The sequence below is a fragment of the Microtus ochrogaster genome, linkage group LG10 (genome assembly GCF_000317375.1).
Source record: "Microtus ochrogaster isolate Prairie Vole_2 linkage group LG10, MicOch1.0, whole genome shotgun sequence".
NCBI lineage: Eukaryota > Metazoa > Chordata > Mammalia > Rodentia > Cricetidae > Microtus > Microtus ochrogaster.
Window position 1 is genome coordinate 2,984,816 of NC_022035.1, and position 13,293 is coordinate 2,998,108.

Here is a 13,293-nt window from a genome sequence, read left to right on the forward strand (position 1 = left end):
CAATTCTGAGATTTTATCTTATTTCTGTAAAACTGACCAAGATTAAAAATATCATTTGACAATTTACGCTTACTGCTACTTTGAACATTAGCATGGTGGATTTTCAGAATTAGATAACATATTATCTTAAAACTTAGCGACATTCTTTATATTATCATAGACAGAATCTGAAAACAACCCAAAATGCACCTCTTTTATATTAATAATAAATGAGAATCTTCACAATGTTTTTTTTTTAAAATAGCCATAAACATTATAAAGAGTCAAAAGGGCCATTTTAACTCAACCTCATCATTTAGTAACACCCCCTTTTGCCACTGTGGTGGGGTGAGAGGCTTTAGCAGATCTTTGTCATGTGGGGCAACTCGGGGCACCCACCTTATCACAAGCATTGTGAGCAGACAAGTGTTAAATTCAGATCTAAACATGGGCTGGCTTAGAAGCTCAGCTGGGCTGTTCATATGGCCCCGGCCCTGGGCCAGGGCTTTTACAGCAATAGTTCTTAAAGACATTGTAGTCCTGCACCCATCTAAACAGAGCTGGGAATTTACTTTCCTTTGGACACACTGCATAGTAAGAAATATAGAAACCAACAATCTGTAGTTTTTTTTTTTATAAGCACATTATTTTAAAGTGACTCAATTTAATTTTTCCAATTTTTAAACCAGAGGCTTTTACCCTGGATGCAGCACATGATGACTGGAACAGAGCATCCCCAGAAGAGAGACACTATCAGGGCTGGTAGGCCCTTCCAATGTCAGCTTACTCCACTACCTGCCATTTCTGAATCCACATTCGCCACTTACCAACAGCCACAGGGATATTTACTTGCAATCTCTTGCCCTACTGCCAAAACAAAAAGGTGCAGGAGGCCTTAGTTCTGTGACCCTGGCGCTAGCACTAGCTACTTCCCGTAGGCAAGGGCCACAGATCTTTGGCACAAGGCTTTACGTGGCATTTGTAGAGGGGAGGCTGCCATTCAGTCCCTAGCACCTTATTTTCCAAGGAAAACAAGCCTTCTCTTTGGAAAGAAGACCCCCACAGGGAACCCCAATGGGGATCCTCCCAGGACCTGGCTTCAGCCTCAGCTCCTTCCACAGTGAGCTCCTAGCTGTAGAACACAAGCTTCCCCCCTCCCCACCTCAGTACTCACAGCAATCTAGCAGCTTTTCTCTGAATGAGATTCCAGAGGCCCCAGGAGGCATTCCCTCCAGGGAACTCATCAGGTCAGGTTTGGTTGGCCACCTGGAAGCCTCAACTCAGTTCAAGCGTCTCTGCATCAGCGCCCTTGGTAACAGCTAAGGCGGCTGCTGCTGGGCCAGGGAGGGGACTCACATGCAGATGTGGGGGCCACAGCTGCCCCGTTCTCTGACTCCCGCCTGGGTCACTGCCATGCCCCGCCCGGCGTCCTTCTGAGAAGTTTGCTCTGAGCTGGAGCTGGTTGCCCATCCTAGGCCTGGCTCCAGGCTATGTGGCAGGAGATCACAGACCTGCTCCCTCCCACCTCAAACAGCAAGCAGGGCAGTTCAGCAGCACAGCCTAGAGAAGTGAAGGAGGGGCAGACTGTCGGTGTTCCTTTTGGATTTTCACAGAGTTAGGGTCAAAGAGATGGTTACTTACTGTCCCATGGTACCAGATTTAGACTCAAGTACAAACAGATATACAAAACAAAGAACATATTAAACCCAAAAATACAACAATTAGACACAGACAACACAGACATGCTGCGCAGCTCGGCCTAAAGCCGAAAGCAAAATTTCAGACGGAGACTATGGGAGTCCGGACCTCCCTTCTCCAACCACATCCACGTATCCTTCCGATATGGGTTGAGCCCCGAAGGCTCCAGTCACCCCTAGAACATCTTCCAGGGCTGCGAGGGAAAGTCTGGGCCCGTCAACCCCTTTCTTCCTCGCCAGATTCAGAGCACTCAGATCTGAGCGTACAGAGTTTAGCAGAAACAGACACAGACAAACACAAAGACTAAAGAATCAGCACTGGCCAGCTTACCTCCCGGTGGTGGGTTGGTAGTTCCTGGGGGGGTCTTCAATTCCCAAACAATGTACCAAATGAAAGACCCTCAGAGAGGACCTTTTTCTCCGATGAAGACCCCAGAACCAGGACACTCAGAGACCAGGCCACAGGATGCAATTAGCAAGAGGTTTATTGAGTAAACACAGGTACCTGTGGGCAGCAAAGTCTTTCAGAGGACTTTGCACGCCTGCTAACTGAAGGGCGGGCTTTTTATAGGGAAGAGCAAAAAGCAAGTTTACAGAAGCAAAACAAAAGCATGGTTATCGGTCGATCGGACTGGGGGGGGCATGAATGGTTTCCTCTCTCAGCATGGATGTTTGGCAATAGTCATCCTGTTCCTATCTTATTGACATCCTGCCTTGCAGTCTTCCTAGCTCATAGACATCCTGCTCTCTCAAGCACATGGGATGTTCTTACGAGAGCAGGCTGGCTGCTGATCAGGAGAATTTTTTTTTATTTTAAAGCAAACAGGACGTTCCCCAGGGAGCATGCTAGCTGCGGGTTTTGAGGAGGGGGTCTGTAGGGTCTTTCACTTTATTCGTAGGTATGGCATTAGCAGTTTATAACAAGCACTCGGTAGCATGCTGGGGCTCTATCATTTAGTTAGCGGCAAGAGGAAGAGGGCCTGTCTTTCCTAGAAAGTCCTACATTTGGGAGTTAAAAGATATGTTGGCCAGGTATGGTGGAACATACATTTAATCCCAACACTAGGAAGGTAGAGGCAGATGGATCACTGTGAGTTCTAGGGCAACCTCGTCTACAAAGCAATTCCAGGACAGTCAGGGCTACACAGAGAAACCCTGTGTCACGAAACAAAAACAACAACAAAAAAGACATGTTGGATTCTCAAACAGTTCCATACAATTGAAAGAGAGGCGATTCTTCCATTCTACTAGGCCAGCATTGTTCTGCTACCAAAACCTGACAAAGACAAACAATAAAACATTGGATTAATATTCATGATGAACATAATTATAAAAAACCCTCAAAATACTTGCAAATTGAATTTAATAATACATTAGAAATTCTCATACACTATGAGCGTGATATCCATTCACTGAAGAGATGGAGAGTTCAAAATGCAAAAGTCAGTAAACATACAGGGAGTTAAAGACAAAATCACATGATAAAGAAACAGATTTTTAAAAAAATTCTTCAACATCTATTTATGATAAAGGCCACAACAGGACTAGGTATAAAAAGATCATACACCAATATAATAAAGACTATCAAAGAGAAGCTCTCAGAGAGCACACTGAGTCAGGGAAAAACCTGAGAAGGTATCAAAGCTAACATGTATGTGCTTACTCTTGTTCAGTATAGTAATAGAAACTTAAGACAGAGAAGTTAAAAAAGAAATAAAAGTTCATAGCAGCATTGTTTGTAATAGCCAGAACCTGGAAACAGCCTAGATGCCCTTCAATAGAAGAATGGATGAAGAAAGTATGGAATATATACATATTAGAGTACTACTCAGCAGTAAAAAACAAGAACTTCTTGAAGTTTGCATACAAATGGACGGAAATAGAAAACACTATCCTGAGTGTGGTAAGCCAGACCCAAAAAGAGGAACAGGAGATGTACTCACTTATATTTGATTCCTAGCTATAAATAAAGGTCATTGAGCCTATAATTCATGATCCTAGAGAAGCTAAATAAGAAGGTGAACCCAAAGAAAAACATATAGGCATTCTCCTGAATATTAACCTTCATCAGGCAATGAAAGGAGACAGAGACAGAGTCCCACATTGGAGCACCGGACTGAAATCTCAAGGTCCAAATCAAGAGCAGAAGGAGAGAGAGCATGAGCAAGGAACTCAGGACTGAGAGGGGTGCACCCACACACTGAGACAATGGGGATGTTCTATCGAGAACTCACCAAGGCTAGCTGGCCTGGGTCTGAAAAAGCATGGGATAAAACCAGACTTGCTGAACATAGTGGACAATGAGGACTACTGAGAACTCAAGAACAATGGCAATGGGTTTTTGATCCAACTGCACGTACTGGCTTTGTAGGAGCCTAGGCAGTTTGGATGTTCACCTTACTAGACCTGGATGGAGGTGGGTGGTCCTTGGACTTCCCACAGGGCAGGGAATCCTGTTTGCTCTTTGGGCTGACGAGGGAGGGGGACTTGATCGGGGGAGGAGGAGGGAAATGGGTGGTGGTGGCGGGGAGGAGGCAGAAATAAATAAATAAATAAAAGAAAAAGAAATAAAAGGCACACAAACACGAAAGGAAAATTATCATTAATCACATATGCTATGACTATATACAGAAAAACATATAGTCTGCCAAAAAGCTATTAAACTAATTAAGTAAACTAACAGGACATAAAATCAATATACAAAATTCAACAGGTTCTGTATACCAATAATTTATTCACTAAGAAAGAAATCATGGCAACCCCATGCATAATAGTCACAACCCATACCTAATACATAATAAGATATTATATAGGGAAATGAAAAATATTGACAAAGAAAATTACAGAGCACAATAAATAAATAAAAAGACATGCATGTTAATGGATTGAAAGAATTAATAAGTGCCCATGCTGCCAAAGGCAATCGGCGGTCAATGACAGGCTCCATCAAACACCAGTGATGTTCTTTGAGGCACTAAAAACCCTAAAATTCTTAAAGTTCTTATTGAAGTACAAAGAACCCCAAATCACGAAAGCAACTGAACAAAAACACAAGCCTGGAACTATCACAGAGCTTGATTTCAAAACATACTACTGAGCTGTGCTAACTAACACAGCATGGCATTGACATAAAACCAGACATGAAGACCAACAGAGCAAACCAGAGGATCCAGAAATAGAAGGACATATTTTTAACCAACTGATCTTCACTAAAAATGTCAGAACCTTATTTGCAAGTGTTAACTTCTTCAACAAGTGATGCTGGGGATTCTGTGTATGCAGAAGGTTGACGTTTGGTGCTAATTCTTATCCTCTCTCCAAAAGAATTACATAAAAATAAACTCAAAAGTGGTGGAAGATGTGAAGACCTGAGACGCTGAAGCTGTTAGAGGAAACTATGGTGAAATACTTTATAGTATTGGCATAGAAAACGGATTCCTACATGGGGCTCTCTCTCTCTCTGTCTCTCTGTTTCTGTCTGTCTGTCTCTCACATACACACAGGTCCATATGCAAGGCCTTAAATATTCTTTCTGAACACAGGAGAGGTCCTTAAAGAGGAAATAAATCCTTTTTAAAAATCTGTGGAAACACAAGCAATGGAAGGAAAAGGATAAAAGAATATGATAAATGAATTTCAAGAAATAGAGTCAAGTTTTAAAAACTCAAAATGGGGGAAAAACTGTAAAATAAAAGTTTAGGAACTCGACCAGGAACGTCAGAAGCAAACCTTACCAAAAGAGTATAAGAGATGGAAGAAAGAATCTCAAACATTGACGGCATGGTAGAAAAATTGGATACGTTGGTCAGCGAAATTGTTAAATCTAAAAAAAATAAATAAATAAATAAAAATAAATTCTGGCACATAATATCCAGAAAACTCAATGCTCAATTAAAAGACCAAATATGAGAACAATAGGAATGGAGGAGAGAGAAGAAACCTTGGTCAAAACTTACAAAAATATTTTCAATAAAATCATAGAAGAAAATTTTCCTAACCTAAAGAAGGAGATGCCTATCAAGATCCAAGAAACATACAGAGCACCAAATAGATTGGCACATAATAATCCAAACATGAAACATACAGAACTTAGAATACATAATAATATGCTGCCAGAGGAGAAGATCAAATAGCCAGGATGGCCTGGACACATGTGCTGTAGATGCTAAGAGACCACAGTTCAAACTACTGTACCCAGGAAAACTTTCAATTACCATAGACGGAGGAAATAAGATATTCCATGACAAAACCAAACTAAGCAATATCTTTCTCCAAGCCCAGCCCTACAGAAGGGGCTAGAAGGCAAACTAGAACTTAAAGGTTAACTATACCTTCCAAAAGACAGTAAATAATCAAAAGAGGGAGACACATACATACCACTACCACATTAGTAACAAAGTAATTTGGAATAAAAAAAAACACGGCTCATTTATATCTTTGAACACCAGTAGTCTCAAGTTCCAAACAAAAACGCATAGATAACAGAGTGGATGCAAAACCAGAATCCATCCTGTTGCCTTCAGGAAACAAACCTTAACATCAAGGATAGATACCACCTCAGGCTAAAAGGATGGGAAAAGTTATTCCCAGGAAATAGCCCAAAGAACCAAACTTGTGTCATTTTAAGATCTGACAAAACAGACTTCCAACCAAAACCATTTGGAAGAGATAGGGAAGGACACTACATATTCATGAAGTAAAAAATCCACGAAGAAGACATAGAAATGCTTAACATCTGTACACCAAATACAAGGGCAACCAAGTTTGTGAAAAATAATATGATTACAGCTTAAATCAGTTATTGACCCTCACACGCTGAGGTAGGAGACTTCAATATACCCCTCTTGCCAACAGACAGGTTATACAGACAAAAGCTAAAGAGAGAAATGTTGGAGGTAACTGAAGCTATAAATCAAATAAACTTAACTGGTATTTACAGAACAGTTCACCCAAATACAAAATAAGATAACTTCTTTGCAGCACTTCATGGAACTTTCTCCAAAATTGACCACATACTCAGACACAAAGCAAGTCTCAACAGATACAAGAAAATTGAAATAACTCCCTGAATCCTATCAGGCTATCAAGGATTAAAGCTGGATATAAACAGCAACAGAAGCAACAGAAATCCTACAATCACACAGAAATGGAACAACTCAATATTGAATGAAAAATATACTGGTAAAGAAAGAAATCGAAGACTATAGAATTGAATGAAAATGGAAATACAACATATACAATCTCATGGGACACAGTGAAGGGAGTTCTTAGAGGCAAGTTTATAGTACCAAGTGCCTACATGAAAAAAAAATATTGAGGAGATCTTAATCTAGTAATTTAACAGCATACCTAGACTATCTGGAACAAAAAGAAGAAATCACACCTCGAAGGGCAGAAGGCAAGAAAAAAAAACTCACTGTTGAAATCAATACAATAGAAACCACAACAAATACAAAGAAATCAATAAAACATAGAGTTGGTTCTCTGAGAAAATCAATTAGATTAACAAACCCTTCCTGAAATTCACTAAAAGAGAGATTATTCAAATCGACAAATTCAGAAATGAAAAAGGGAACATAACAACAGACACCAAGGAAATCCAGAGAATCATAAGGACATATTTTAAAAACCTGTTCTATCAAATTGGAAAATCTAAAATAAATGTATATAATTTTCTCCATAGATATTACTTGCCAAAGCTAGATCAATGTTAGATAAGCAATTTAAACAGGCCTAAAACAACCAGTGACATAACAGTCATTAAACGTCTCCCCTCCAAAAAAATCTAGGGCCAGATGGTTTTAGTAAAGAATTTTACCAGATGTTCAAAGAAGAGTTAATGTCAATACATCACAAATTATTCCCCAAAACAGAAATAGAGGGAACACTGCCCAATTAGTTTTATAGGGCCACAGTTACCCTGATACCCAAACCACATGAAGTCCCAACAAAGAACGAGAATTGCAGAGCAATTTCCCTTATAATCCTAGATGCAAAATTACGCAATAAAATCCTTGTAAAATGAGTCCAAGCACACATCAAAAAGATTATTCACTGTGATCAAGTAAGCTTCATTCCAGAGATACAGAGATGGTTTAACATATGTAAATTGATAAATATAATCTACCATAAAAACAAACTAAAAAACAAAAACCACACAATAACTTTATTAGGTGCAGAAAGGGTTCTTGTCAAAATCCAATATCCCTTCATGATAAAAAGTTCTGGAGAGATTAGGAATATAAGAGACATACCTCAACATAATAAAGGCAGTATACATCCAACATCTCTTTAAATTTAGAGAAACTCAAAGCAATTCCATTAAAATCAGAAACAAGAAAAGGTTGCCCACTGTTTCCATACTACTCAATACTGTACTTGAAGTCTTAGCTAGAGAAATAACAGAACTGAAGAGGACCAAGGGGATACAAATTGTAAAGGAAGAAGTCAAAGTATCTTATTTTCAGTTGATATGTTAGTATATATAAGTGATCCCGAAAGATCCACCAGGAAACTCCTACAGTTGATAAACCTTTTAAGTAGCTGGATACAAAGTTAGCTCACAAAAATCTGTATCCCTTCTTTATATAAATGACAAATGGACTGAGAAAGAAATCAAGGAAACATCACCTTTCACAATAACCTCAAACGACATAAAATATCTTGGGGGGTAACTCTAAGCAAGTGAACGACTTGTATGATAAAACTTCAAGAAAGAAAGAAAACTGAAAAGATATTAGAAGATAGAAAGAGAGACTTGGGTGAAGATGGCGGCAGCCGGGGCGGTGCACTGCATCATGGAGGTTTCCTGTGGTCAAGCAGAAAGCAGTGCGAAGCCCAATGCTGAGAACATAACAACCAAAGACGACTCCTTTGACTCCTATGCCCACTTTGGCATCCATGAGGAGATACTGAAGGATGAGCATCCTTATATACCACAACTCCATCTTTGACAATCGGCACCTCTTCACAGACACGGCGGTGCCGGACATGGGCTCAGGCACTGACCGGAATCCCCTACACGTTTGCGGCCAAGACAGGAGCCTACAAGGTTATTGAGATCGAATGTTCAAGTATCTCTGATTATGCTGTGAAGATTGTCAAAGCCAACAAGTTAGCCCACGTCATCCTCAAAGGCAAGGTGAGAAGGTGGAGCTGCCTGTGGAGAAAGTGGACATCAGCATCAGCGAGTGGATGGGCTACTGTCTCTATTTATTTATTTATTTATTTATTTATTTATTTATTTATTATTTATTTATTTGCGATTTCTGTCTCCTCCCCGCCACCGCCTCCCATTTCCCTCCCCCTCCCCCAACCAACTCCCCCTCCCTCATCAGTCCGAAGAGCAGTCAGGGTTCCCTGCCCTGTGGGGAGTCTAAGGACCTCCCACCTCCTTCCAGGTCTAGTAAGGTGAGCATCCAAACAGCCTAGGCTCCCTACGAGTCCATGCTCAACACCGTGCTGCATGCCTATGCCAAGTGGTTGGCACCCGATGGCCTCATCTTCCCATACCGGGCCACTCTTTATGTGAGGACCGACAGTGCAAAGACTACAAGATCCCCTGCTGGGAGAATATATGACTTCGATATGTCCTGCGTCAAAGACGTGGCCATCAAGGAGCCCTTGGTGGACGTGGTGGACCTGAAGCAGCTGGTCACGAATGCCTACTTCATAAAGGAGGTGGGCATTCATACAATCAAGGTAGAGGACCTGACTTTCACCTCCCCTTCTGCCTATAAGTGAAGCAGAATGACTACGTGCATGCATTGGTGGCCTACTTCAACATCGAGTTCACCGATGCCACAAGAGGATGGGCTGGAAGCAGACTGGGTTTTACATGGAGGACTACCTAACAGGAAAGACGGGCAAGGAGATTTTTGGCACCTTTGGCATGAAGCCCAAGGCCAAAAACAATTGCGACTTGGACTTCACTATTGACCTGGACAGCTATGTGAGCTTTCTTCTTCCACCGACTGCCGAATGCACTGGGGTGGTGCCAGGCTGGCCCTCCGCAGAAGGGGGCTCAGGGGCTGAGCTTGGGGGGATGGAAGAGTACATCGTGACTGTATTTTGCATAACTTAAGTTTTTATATGGTTGTGTTTATGCCAATAAGTCCTCAGCTTACAAAAAAGTAGAAGATGGGAAGAACTTTCATGCTATGAGCTAGAAGGATTAATAGAACAAAGACGGCCATCCTACTATGAACAATCTGCAAACTCAATGCAGCGCACATCAAAAACCCAAAACAATTCTTCACAGAGCTCGAAAGGACAACTCTCAGCTTCATATGGAAGCACGAAAACCCAGAACAGCTAAAACTGCTGGTAGCATCACTATCCCCAATTTCAACCTGTACTACAGAGCTATAGTAATAAAAACAGAATGCTATTGGCACGTAATGACACATTGATCGATGACATTGAATTGAAGACATAGATACAAATCTGCTGTGGAATATTAGTTTAAGGTGTGTTACATTCATTTATACTGTGGGTTATTTTTTGTGATGTATATATGTGTCACATTCTTTCATGTTGCATTTGTTTAACTCTATGAAGCTGTGCCTATAACTGTGCCTGTCTAAGACACCTGATTGGTCTAATAAAGAGCTGAATGACCAATAGCTAGTCAGGAGAGAGGGATAGGTAGGGCTGCCAGCAGAGAGAATAAATAGGAGAAAAAGAGAGAAGAGGGAGGAACAAGAAAAGGAGGAGAGGAAGACATCAGTGGCCAGCCATCTTACTGCACAGCCAGCCACAGAGTAAGAAGGGAAGACCTATAGAATAAATTAAGGTTAAAAAGCCCAGAGGCAAAATGCAGTTAAAGAGACTCTATATAATTTAAGTTAGAAAAGCTGGCAAGAAAGAAGCCAAGGTAAGACCGGGCATTCATAAGTAAGAAGAAGTCTCTATGTATTTATTTGGGAGCTGGGGGGTGGGCCCCTAAAGATGCAAAAAAATGACATGTATGAACATCTGATTTTTTATAAGGAAGCCAGAAATACACACAGGAAAAAAGATAGTACTTCAACAAATGATTCTGGTCAAACTGGATGCTGCATGTAAAAGAATTCAAATAGATGCGTATCACCCTCCACAAAACTCAAGTCCAGATGGATCCAAGACCCAACACAGAACCAGGCACACCGAACCTGATAGAAGAAATAGTGGGAGATAGCCTTTAACTTATTAGAACAGAAACAGACTTTCTGAACAGAATACCTTTAGCTCAACAAGTAAGACCAACAATAAAAGGGACCGCATAAAACCGAGAGCTCCTCATGGCAGATGATGTCATCATACATGTAAGGCTGGAAAAGATTTTACCAACTACACATCGGATAGAGGGCTAATATCCATCATACTTAAGGAACTCTGAAAACTAGAAATCAAGAAAACAAATAATTCAATTAACAATGGGATGCAGATCTAAACAGAGAATTCTCAAAAGAAGAAATTAAATGGCCAAGAAATACTTAAAGGAATTGTCAACATCATTAGTCATTAGGGAAATGCAAAGCAAAACTACTTTGAGATAGATATTCTTTTAAATCAGTCAGAATGGCTAAGATCAATAAAACAGTTGACAGCTCAGGCTGGTGAGCATGTGCAGTAAGGAGACAACCTAGTCACTGCTGATGGAAGCACAAGCTTGTACAGCAACCATGGAAATCCGCGGGGCTGTTCCTCAGGAAGATGGGAATTGATCTACCCCAGGATCCAGCTATAACCACTCTTGGGCAGACACCCAAAGGAGGTTTCAGCCTACCACAGAGATTCTTACACAGCCACGTTCACTGTTGTTCTAGTCACAATAGCCACAAACTCGATGTCCCTCTACAATAGAACACATGAAAAAATGTTGTTTGCATAACAGAGTATTACTCAGCCATTGAGAAAAGTGAAGTTTGTTGGTAAACTGATGGAACTTAAAAAATCATCTTGAAGCCAGGCGATGGTGGCGCACGCCTTTAATCCCAGCACTCGGGAGGCAGAGGCAGGCGGATCTCTGTGAGTTCGAGACCAGCCTGGTCTACAAGAGCTAGTTCCAGGACAGGCTCCAAAAACCACAGAGAAACCCTGTCTTGAAAAAAAAAAATCATCTTGAGTGAGGTATGCCAAACCCAGAAAGACAAATTGTAGGTAATTGTTTATATATGAATATTGACTCTTAAGTCAATGATAACAAAGCTACAATCTGTAGAACCATAGAGGCTAGGTATAGAGTATGGGACTATGGGAGGTAGTAGATCTCATTAGAAAAGGGAAATAGAACAGTTATGGATGGATTGGGGCCAGAAAGGGATGATCAAATAGTAAGGATTCGGGGAGTTGGGGACAAGGGAAGGGATATGGTGAGAGACAGCTAAAGTTAAGTGACAATTGAAGAATAGTACGGAAATCTAATGCAGTAGAAGCTTCCTAAAATAGACAGATATATGAGGGGGATATAAATGAAATTGCAAAATGAGAGACAGAGTCCCTACTGGCCACCCTTTGTCCTCAAGTGAAGCTTCCAGGCCTGGGGTTGGATTGCATCTAATTGAATTTTTAGCTAAAGTAGTCCCCTCAGGCTTCCCAAACAACCCAGGCTGTTGCCAAGACTATAGTCACTCTCCACAAATGGACTGGAAGCCTCTGAGATAGTCTGCTATACTTACAGATCAGTGCTTTGCTCAGTCACCATCAGGCAAGCTTCCCCCTGCAATAAGAGAACAAATATAAAGATCCACAGCAAGACTTCCACGTGCAGAGAGTGACAACTTAGGAACTCTCATCCCTAAATGGAAAGTCTCCATCGAGTCACTCCCCCCCCCAGGGCTCAGGGAACCCCGGGGAAGAGGATGCTGAAAGACTCTAAGAGCCAGAGGGCATGGACTACACCAAGAAAGTCAGAACCGGACTCAGTGCTTCAGAGCCCTTGCTGCTCATTCAGAGGACCTGGGCTCAGTTCCCAGCACCCACATGACAGCTCACAACTATCTGTAACTCCAATTCCCAGGGATCTGACACCTTCACAGCAATACACAAAAAAGAAAATTAAAATAAATTATTAAAAAAAAATAAAATAAGACCTTCTAAGTCAACTTGAGCAGAGCTCATAGACCACACAGAGACTGAGGTAGCTACACAGGGTGTGCACGGGTCTGCACCAGGTCCTCAGAAGATACATTCGAGTTTCCGGTTTAGTGTTTTTATGGGGTTCCCGAGTGTCCAAACGAGTGGGTCTCTGATTTTTGTGTCTTGAATTATTTTTCTTTGCTCTGTGGGCTTTGTTTTTGTTGTATTATATTTTATCTTGTTTATTATTTTTCCCTCAGAAACCTGACTGTTCTCTTTCTAATGAGAGACTGAAACGGAGTGAATTTGGGTAGGAGGGGATGTGGGGAGAAACAGGGAGGAGTAGAGAAAGGGGAAATCAGGATATATTGTGTGAGAAAATACAATCTATTTTTAATAAAAGGAAAAAACTTAAAAGCTTATATACTTAGAAAATATATTAACTTAGAAAAAAGTCAACAAAGTGAAGAGAAAAAAATCTTTTTTGAATGGGAGAAAAATCTTCATTAGAATTGCTAGATTCAGCCGGGCGGTGGTGGCGCACGCCTTTAATCCC

The 13,293-nt window shown here is 41.1% G+C and overlaps 1 pseudogene; it reads left to right on the forward strand.

Moving 5' to 3' along the window:
- The first annotated feature begins 8,443 nt into the window (after positions 1 to 8,443).
- On the forward strand, positions 8,444 to 9,710 carry LOC101979985 (annotated as a pseudogene).
- Positions 9,711 to 13,293: the final 3,583 nt, after the last annotated feature.